We start from the raw sequence: 10,041 nt of genomic DNA on the forward strand, positions 1-10,041 counted from the left end.
GTGAGATGCATAGTGGGCTAACGATGTCACTTTGGCACCACGTTTCACCACACTTCTGCCCAGTGCCTCTGGGGACGTGTCACAAGATGTGAAGGGAGACAGACCTCCTCTTACCCACATTTCACCCCTACTTTTGTCGCCTCTTCGATGGAGCTCAGAACGGCGGCGATCAACGTTGAAATACAGCTATTATTTTATGGGCGGCCGAGAAAAACAGTTTAGTTGCACCATCACTCAGAATCTATACGAAAACACCTTAGGGTATGGCACAAAGGGCCTCAATGAAAGCACTTCTTTCTTTGGGAAGTCGATATCCACAAATAAAGACAAAATGTGACGTGAGTCTCAGGCGCCTACAGGCAGGCTATGCTGCTGCTCCTGCCCCTGCTAATAGGCATACGGAGTCAGGGGGCTGTCAGTGGGTTGCCTGCCTGCAGGCACCTAGGAGACACTCACAATTTGTCTCTGCAAAGGCACATTTTTAAAGATCTCTAAAAAGTTATGTAGATGTTCCAAAATGTGTAGTCGATCTTAGAGGGAGCATTTTCCGTTTTATTCACGCATGTGACAAGGTTACACCTCTCAGCGATCACATCACAGGAGGGTGCGAAATAGGAGGACTGAAAAATACACTCCTGGAAACTGAAATAAGAACACCGTGAATTCATTGTCCCAGGAAGGGGAAACTTTATTGACACATTCCTGGGGTCAGATACATCACATGATCACACTGACAGAACCACAGGCACATAGACACAGGCAACAGAGCATGCACAATGTCGGCACTAGTACAGTGTATATCCACCTTTCGCAGCAATGCAGGCTGCTATTCTCCCATGGAGACGATCGTAGAGATGCTGGATGTAGTCCTGTGGAACGGCTTGCCATGCCATTTCCACCTGGCGCCTCAGTTGGACCAGCGTTCGTGCTGGACGTGCAGAACGCGTGAGACGACGCTTCATCCAGTCCCAAATATGCTCAATGGGGGACAGATCCGGAGATCTTGCTGGCCAGGGTAGTTGACTTACACCTTCTAGAGCACGTTGGGTGGCACGGGATACATGCGGACGTGCATTGTCCTGTTGGAACAGCAAGTTCCCTTGCCGGTCTAGGAATGGTAGAACGATGGGTTCGATGACGGTTTGGATGTACCGTGCACTATTCAGTGTCCCCTCGACGATCACCAGTGGTGTACGGCCAGTGTAGGAGATCACTCCCCACACCATGATGCCGGGTGTTGGCCCTGTGTGCCTCGGTCGTATGCAGTCCTGATTGTGGCGCTCACCTGCACGGCGCCAAACACGCATACGACCATCATTGGCACCAAGGCAGAAGCGATTCTCATCGCTGAAGACGACACGTCTCCATTCGTCCCTCCATTCACGCCTGTCGCGACACCACTGGAGGCGGGCTGCACGATATTGGGGCGTGAGCGGAAGACGGCCTAACGGTGTGCGGGACCGTAGCCCAGCTTCATGGAGACGGTTGCGAATGGTCCTCGCCGATACCCCAGGAGCAACAGTGTCCCTAATTTGCTGGGAAGTGGCGGTGCGGTCCCCTACGGCACTGCGTAGGATCCTACGGTCTTGGCGTGCATCCGTGCGTCGCTGCGGTCCGGTCCCAGGTCGACGGGCACGTGCACCTTCCGCCGACCACTGGCGACAACATCGATGTACTGTGGAGACCTCACGCCCCACGTGTTGAGCAATTCGGCGGTACGTCCACCCGGCCTCCCGCATGCTCACTATACGCCCTCGCTCAAAGTCCGTCAACTGCACATACGGTTCACGTCCACGCTGTCGCGGCATGCTACCAGTGTTAAAGACTGCGATGGAGCTCCGTACGCCACGGCAAACTGGCTGACACTGACGGCGGCGGTGCACAAATGCTGCGCAGCTAGCGCCATTCGACGGCCAACACCGCGGTTCCTGGTGTGTCCGCTGTGCCGTGCGTGTGATCATTGCTTGTACAGCCCTCTCGCAGTGTCCGGAGCAAGTATGGTGGGTCTGACACACCGGTGTCAATGTGTTCTTTTTTCCATTTCCAGGAGTGTAGAAAGTGCACTTTGCTACTTCAGGTCACGTTCAAATTTTGTCGAATGGTTTTGAACAGTCCTAGTCCCTACTGGTTCCACCTTGTACACCAGAGCAAAAATTGTGGTCGCACTGCGCTCCAGTGGGGGCGATCGTATTTAATTAGATTTCTGGCCCATGATGTTCTTAGAGAATGGTTGAGTCATGCAGGGGCTGTCAGCAGAGTCAAAGGTTGTAAAGAACGTTAGGCAATTATTACTGTTAGCAACTCTGTTCATTGATAGTGCATAAATACCCAGACATAATAAATACACAGTTTGGCACTTTCTCTCCATGATACCTCTCCAAAATGATGAAAGGAAAAAAGTTTATCACTTAATACATCTTCACTGTTCACGCAGTAAAATGTCAGCGTGAGACATGGCGTTTTGATTTACTGCATTTTTACTACTCACTCTCTTCGCATCACAGTTTTCAGACTACATCCACATACAACACTGAATCTGTCTGCAAAATTACATTATTTTACCATACATAGTTCAGAAGATATGACGTCATAAACAGCGAAATGCGTGAAAAATACGCTTTTATTTAAAATCGGGTGCAATTTACCCGGCCTTAACATCACATATTTAACACATTAAATCATTTGCAAATTAATCTGACGTATGAAGCTATTTTATACGTGGGAGTTCGATTCATTGCAGAATCGAGGGTTTACTACTAAACTAGATTTGAGTGTCTGAAGACACAAAATTCGCAACAGAAAAGATAGCTATACTTGATAAAGCAATATGTCTACAAAATTTAGAGTACAAACGCCAAAAGCTTTTGAAACTAAGTTTGAAATCTGCGGTAGTGGAATATCAGGAAAACTGTGGCTCAGATGTAGAGTACTAGCGAAAGAAAGTGACATTTATAAAGTCAAAGTCTGACATGTTGTTGAAAGATCTAAGAATCGAATTAATTTCAGTAGGGGTTACGGATGTAGAATTTCATCGTCGTCGCTTCCCGCCATCGAGGAAGTAAATACGCAGCCACGATGCGCCAGGAATACAAACAAGTACCAAGAAGCCACATCTACGGCACATTTACGTTTTAGTAAACAGCCCTCCTCCTTCTTTCTCTGTCTGTTGTAGTTACTTGTCCAGTGACGTTGATGCACCGATAGTAGCCGCTAAAATTTCACCCAATGACCCCATGATCCCCTATTTTCAGCACAAGCCCGTGAAAACGCTCTTTTATTAGTGACCGCAACACTGGTCTTTGACAGTGTTCAGGCAACCAGGGACACCAAAAAATCCTGAAGAGGATTACAGCAGAGGTCTCGAAACGTCGACTGTGAAGAAGAAATTAGAAGCGGAACATTATGGGGCATTGCAGTCTATAAGAGTCATAAATTAATATCCTCGAACGCGTTACAGAAACCAGACTCCTAAATATTTCAAGACACATAAGACAGAAAAGGGGATGTCGTGAAGCGTTGTACATCCGGATAGCTAGTGCTCAAGAACATTCACAGTGCTCCCTGCGGCTATCGATTGCAACGAACCCGTACTTCCCACCTGCGTCCTTCACCGTCGCAAATCGGCACGATATTAGCACTGTCTTCTCTTCTCAGCCAAGCGACTGGCCTAATTAATCAACCAATACAGAGGAGTCGCTCTGGTGTTCCATAAATATTTTCTTATCCGATAAGCTCTTCTCTTGTCTCATATTTAATTTTTTTTTAATAGTGAAAACATTTTGCTAAAACCCTTGAATGAAAATACTGTCGTCATGTATACTGGCTGTGCACTGTAAAGGAATTATATAATTTTTTTATGAATATATAGACACTAGTTCAACTACCAGAGATTAATGCGAAAAGCATTTGCTGAACAAAAGAAGCTGTACGCTCTTCGTTTATTAGTTTTAGAATAAGTTACCTTTCGCTGTTATCCTGTCCTAGTGTTAAGACGTGTTGTGCCATTTCTTACTTGTCCTAGTGTTAAGACGTGTTGAGCCTTTTCTTACTGATAAAATTGGGTTAAATAATGAAAGTGATTTTTAAGCAGAGCGATTTCGTCTTTTGTGATCCATGAGTCCCAGCTCCCAAAATCCTGGAAAATTATTACTATTATTTTAATTTTATACCGAGTATTTAGATGGAGGCAACGATCTTCACGGCGACGCTGCTCAACAGCGGTACGTGAATGTGTTCATCTTTTTCCTTTCGTGGCCGCTACCGTCAATTGTACGTGCCTCTATACCGTTCGTTATGTTCGCAGCCGGCCGCGGTGGTCGTGCGGTTCTAGGCGCTCCAGTCCGGAGCCGCGCTGCTGCTACGGTCGCAGGTTCGAATCCTGCCTCGGGCATGGATGTGTGTGATGTCCTTAGGTTAGTTGGGTTTAATTAGTTCTAAGTTCTAGGGGACTGATGACCACAGCAGTTGAGTCCCACAGTGCTCAGAGCCATTTGAACCATTTTTTTTTTATGTTCGCATACATTTGAGTGTGTACAAGCGTAACTATATTTCCTACACAGTATTATCGCAGTTTTTTTTTTTTTTTTGTACCACTCATTCGCGAATGTACATACCCTCTTATTTGATGTAGTCAGTCGACTGTATTCTTTAATAACATTATTTGTAATATTCAGTGGCTTAGTTTTCACAACCGATCTTTGCCTGTGTCACAACAGTGCTTCACGCGAAATATTTATTACCCGACATCCACAATAACTTTTATTTCAATATTTCGGCGACGGACTGAATAAAGATTTTTCTAACAACAACAATAGCAAAACGTAATAATATAAGACGACGCGTTACAGCACGTGGAACAAAGTCAAAAAATGGTTCAAATGGCTCTGAGCACTATGGGACTTAACTTCTAAGGTCATCAGTCCCCTAGAACTTAGAACTACTTAAACCTAATTAACCTAAGGACATCACACACATCCATGCCCGAGGCGGGATTCGAACCTGCGACCGTAGCGGTCGCGCGGTTCCAGACTGCAGCGCCAAGAGCCGCTCGGCCACCCCGGCCGGCCGAACAAAGTCATTCTGAGTGACTCCATAGTGGTACACGTCGTCAGCTCCCATTTCCAACTAGGAGAAGAAAGAACCTAGGGTAATAAATTAGCACGTGGAAACTCACTGTCACATCTGATGTTTCTACAGGGGGTAACACTGCACAGGCTGTTATCCCTGCGCTACTACCGCTTCTTTGACGGGACGGTCATGTGCTTTTTCAGCAGGACAGTAAACGTCGATATACGGCTACCGCTTCGCAAGCACTCTTCGTGGTGTAAAACAACTGCCCCGACCGGCAAGATCACCAGATCTCTCACCAATTGAACATGTGTGAGACCAGATGAAGCGGGAGCTTAGGCATGCTCCAGGGCTTGTAGGAACCGTTGCCGCATTGCAACAAAAGGCAAAAGATACTTGGGATAATCTATCGCAGGATACCATTCAGCATGTTTCTGACGTTTGCATGCGACAAAACACGCCTGCGTTACCGCTCGGGGGGATATGCTATAAGGTAATGCAACTGTTTGGCAAGGGTTTGCTATCGCATACGCCTACCGTGATAAACTAACCTGTAACTTTGACCTTGAGTGTGTGGCATGTTTTTTTCCGGGAGTGTAAAATTATGTTTCTGCCTTGCGTAAACACAAATTCTTTTCCTTTAACACCTACGAATGTTCTGGTGAAGTTTCACCATCGTCGCGATTTTTTTTATTTATTCCCATAGCGCCATATCTCAAGCGATTCCAGGTATCTCCGAATGAGAAGCTGGAGCAAAATCTCAGATGTGATACTACGAAAGTAAATAAACCCACTGATGACAGTAATCGTACCTCTGCTATTCCAAATTAATGCTAACAGGCGCAGCTTGCTGCGAACAGTCATTAGTTTTGATTTATTTTCATCGATTTATTTTGCACGCTCCGATTACATGTTCTCGCGAATCACTGCAGCGTCTTCACATTATTGACCTTGAGACGCAAGGGTATCGGAAAGCTCTACAAGCCGTGTCCAATTAGTTTTCCTTAATAAAATACTAGTACGTGAAATGTTTCAGGCCATAGTCAGTCGTGGCACTTATGTCGTCGTGTTTTATCCTCATTTTGTATCGCTTTCTCCTGTAGTACACTTACTATTCGATTTGTCATCTGGCTTTGTAAGCTGTTGCTCCAATGCCATTTTTGACTCTCTTGATGGTTTAACCAATAAATGACATGGTATACAAACTACAGCGATAGTTTTATAACCTTTAGGCCTTCTGTGATTGAAGTATTAGTACTTTTTCTCCACGATGTCCATGCCACTTTAGGCCAGTCACCTATTCGCTTCATACCACCAGCTCTGATCGAGCGGGGTGCACATAGATAGTGGACTTCTATTCGAAATGCCGAAGGTTCAAATCTCTTTCCTGTCACCCTGAGTTCGGTTTTCCGCGATTTCCCAACGTACGCTAGGTCTAATGCCGAGGTAACTCCGTGGACAGGTATAAGCCGATTTCCGTTCATATCTTTCCATAGTCAGAGCTTATTCTTGGTTTCTAATGATAGCGTCGTCGATAGAACGTGAAAACCTTATCTGATTTCCTTTTCTTCTTTAAATCCCCAGTCGACTTTTTCTATTACTTATCGTTCCTTTCATCTATAGAGTTGGTTTGTAAATGAGCTAAATGACAAGTTCCATTGGGTTCAGTATGCACATTAAACTACTGGTTCCTTTGCGATTGGCTGTGTAAGTCAGTTTAAAGGGCGGATGTAGTTGAAGGCATAGCACCTTCAATAGAACCGTGCCTAGTAGATCACTGCAGTTGTCTCATCACCCTGCAGGCTGACGACAACTGTACTTACTTAGTAACTAGGAGAATATTTCGTGCCCGTTTCAGTGAAATTTTTTAGTTCCTTTTGAGCATCGACACTTACACGTCTTCTAATGGCTGAGGAACCTGCACTGACCAACGTTATCTGTAATACATACGTACATTACGAACGAGTGGGATTCACAGAGCGCCAACAGCAACAAATTACGAAGAAGTATGCTGTTAATGTTTGGAAGAAAATGGGTTTCTCGGGAGATAACTTCTACCTTTTGTGATTACAACAAGCATTTCCTTTCTTTAGTAGAGTTGGGAGTGAGTGGCAAGGCATGCAATTCAGTGACTGAGCAAGCAAAGTCTTTTTTTGGTGCTAACGCCTGTGCTTCAGCCCAAAATGAAAAGCCACGGAGGTAGCGCGGCACATAATCGCGAGACGGCCAAAACACATACAGCGGCTCAGCCCTGCCTTCAACAGTCTCTTCAACTTTAATAACTCGTTCCCCAGCCGCGCGGAAACAGAAGACCTTTTAAACTTTTTTAATCCGCAGACGGCCGCCAGATTTCCACACTTCACACTTAATCGAGCACACTTTGTTCTGCATAGCCGGTAGTGTTTCATCGCAAGTATTTCAATAAAGCTAAAAGCAAGCGAAATGATCTGCTCACGCATTCGCATACGAAGAGTCCGAATCCAGCATAACAAAAATAAATCTCAACCCAGCGTTACAGTCGAATTTAGTCTAATTTTCTCTTAATTTTTTAAATCATGATGATGATGTCGTTTACAAGCAGTTATTGTAAAATAAATTCACGCACTTATCTGTACGTACAAAAACATATAAGATTTCAATCAGACGATTTTATGTTACTAATAATGTGTAAAGAACGAAATTGGTCTCATGTTTACACCTATAGGCTTAAAGTAAAACAGCTTTAAGCCCAGGAGAGGTGTGACCAGATGAACTGATGTTAGTATGTTTTCTTGGGTCTTTCAGCAGCAAAGGAGAGAAATTAAATTTAAGAAATTCTCTTTTTCAAACCATATGCAACATATCCTTCTCCAAGAATTATAAACATTAGACGTCTTTTCTCCCATCAATCTGACGTTTATTTTAATGTAATCAGTGAAGCAGCTACTGCTATGACCAGACAAAACTAAAATCTTTTTGAAAGAAATAACCACCATTTGACTGGACAAGGGGTTCTATTCCACAATCTAGATTTTGGCCTTAGGCCGCTATCATGTTAAGGCCGAAATCTGGATGGTGGAATAAAACCTGTTGTACTGTCAAATGGCGGTTATATCTGTCTCCACACAAAAGTAAAAACACGAAAACTACGATCGTTGAGCCATAACTATGCGTTCTTCGACTGCTTTTGGGGATAGCTAATCGAACAACAACAACATATGAAATGTTAGTTCACTTTAATACGTGAATGATAAAAACATTAACTTAAATTGATATAAGCCTCTGCCACAGGAGTGCTCGATAACTGACAACTACCGTTGACTATAAAAGCATTACTCGATGCACTAATTAACGAACTTCTCTTTTGAAGTACAATGTTGAACATTTGCAAAAGTGCATTGCCATCTGTTACTTGAGTAACAGTGTAGCCCTAGTCGATGATGTTGACTGCGTCAGCTGTAGGTGAGGAAGTGGGTCAGAGCGCTTCCATGCTCAACTCTCATTTGACCTCCACGCAGGGCGCTGCTCTGCTGAGAGAGAGGGCGTGTCTTCTCCAGCGCGTCCCATTCGTCGCTGCGGATTGCAGCGACACCTCGCTAATGTGTGCGCTGTTGACTCTGATGTGCCACCACGATTTCTGGACGGTACCACGGGTACTTTGTAAGTAGGCTGTTTATATTTTCTTATTGGCAACGTTACGTAGCGCTCTGTATGAAAATCACTGGCTGTGCTGTGTGCAGCCTGTGGCTAGTTTGCATTGTTGTCTGCCATTGTAGTGTTGGGCAGCGGCAGCTGGATGTGAACAGCGCGTAGCGTTGCGCAGTTAGAGGTGAGCCGCCAGCAGTGGTGGATGTGTGGAAGGAAATAGCGGAGTTTTGAAATTACATATATTATGACTTTTGATGATATTAAGGTAAATACATTGTTTGTTCTCTATTAAAATCTTTCATTTGCTAACTATGCGTATCAGTAGTTAGTGCCTTCCGTAGTTTGAATCTTTTATTTAGCTGGCAGTAGTGGCGCTCGCTGTATTGCAGTAGTTCGAGTAACGGAGATTTTTGGTGAGGTAAGTGATTTGTGAAAGGTACAGGTTAATGTTAGTTAGGGCCATTCCTTTGTAGGGATTTCTGAAAGTCAGATTGCGTTGCGCTAAAAAAAAAATATATTGTGTGTCAGTTTAAGCACAGTCTTGTATAAATTTTTCTAAGGGGACGTTTCAACTTGTATTCATGTCATTCGTAGAAAAATGGTTTAAATTGTCTTCACTTGCACGGTCTAAATTCAGCTGCGCGAGACAAGTTTGATTATAGATAACTGAATGGTACGCGGTCAGACTCTGCTTGCCGTGTTACTGTAGACGAGAATAGAAAAAAAAAAGCACTCCGTCGTCAGGCCACAAGTGGCCTATCGGGGTCCATCCGACTGCCGTGTCATCCCCAGCTGAGGATGCAGATAGGAGGGGCGTGTGGTCAGCACACCGCTCTCCCAGTCATTATGATGGTTTTCTTTGACCGGAGCCGCTACCATTCGGTCGAGTAGCTCCTCAATTGGCATCACGAGGCTGAGTGCACCCCGAAAAATGGCAACAGCGCATGACGGCGCGGATGGTCACCCATCCAAGTGCCGGCCACGCCCGACAGCGTTTAACTTCGGTGATCTGACGCGAACCGGTGTATCCACTGCGGCAAGGCCGTTGCCAGACGAGAATAGAGCACCGTCGTAAACCGTGTTTCAAACTAGTCGGCAGTTAGGAAAAAGTCGCGAGGAGACCACAACGAAGGGATAAAGGAAGAGCTTCCGCAAAGAGAACAGTAAACACATTAAATGTAGATGATGCGTTGGTAACTGTGAATTAGGTTAACTTAAAAGTGACAGGTTCGCTAGAGTGGCCTAGAGATGCTCACAGTCGAAGGCATGTTGCTATTATTTTCAACTGGTATCTGTGTTAAACAGGGTGAGACACTTTTATTTCGCGACATTGTTTTTAGCAGGTTA

At 44.8% G+C, this 10,041-nt stretch overlaps 1 pseudogene; it reads right to left on the reverse strand.

The window, feature by feature from the left end:
- Positions 1-9,626: 9,626 nt before the first annotated feature.
- LOC126098365 (5S ribosomal RNA) lies at positions 9,627-9,744 on the reverse strand (annotated as a pseudogene).
- Positions 9,745-10,041: the final 297 nt, after the last annotated feature.

This window comes from Schistocerca cancellata, chromosome 1 (genome assembly GCF_023864275.1).
Source record: "Schistocerca cancellata isolate TAMUIC-IGC-003103 chromosome 1, iqSchCanc2.1, whole genome shotgun sequence".
Taxonomy (NCBI): domain Eukaryota; kingdom Metazoa; phylum Arthropoda; class Insecta; order Orthoptera; family Acrididae; genus Schistocerca; species Schistocerca cancellata.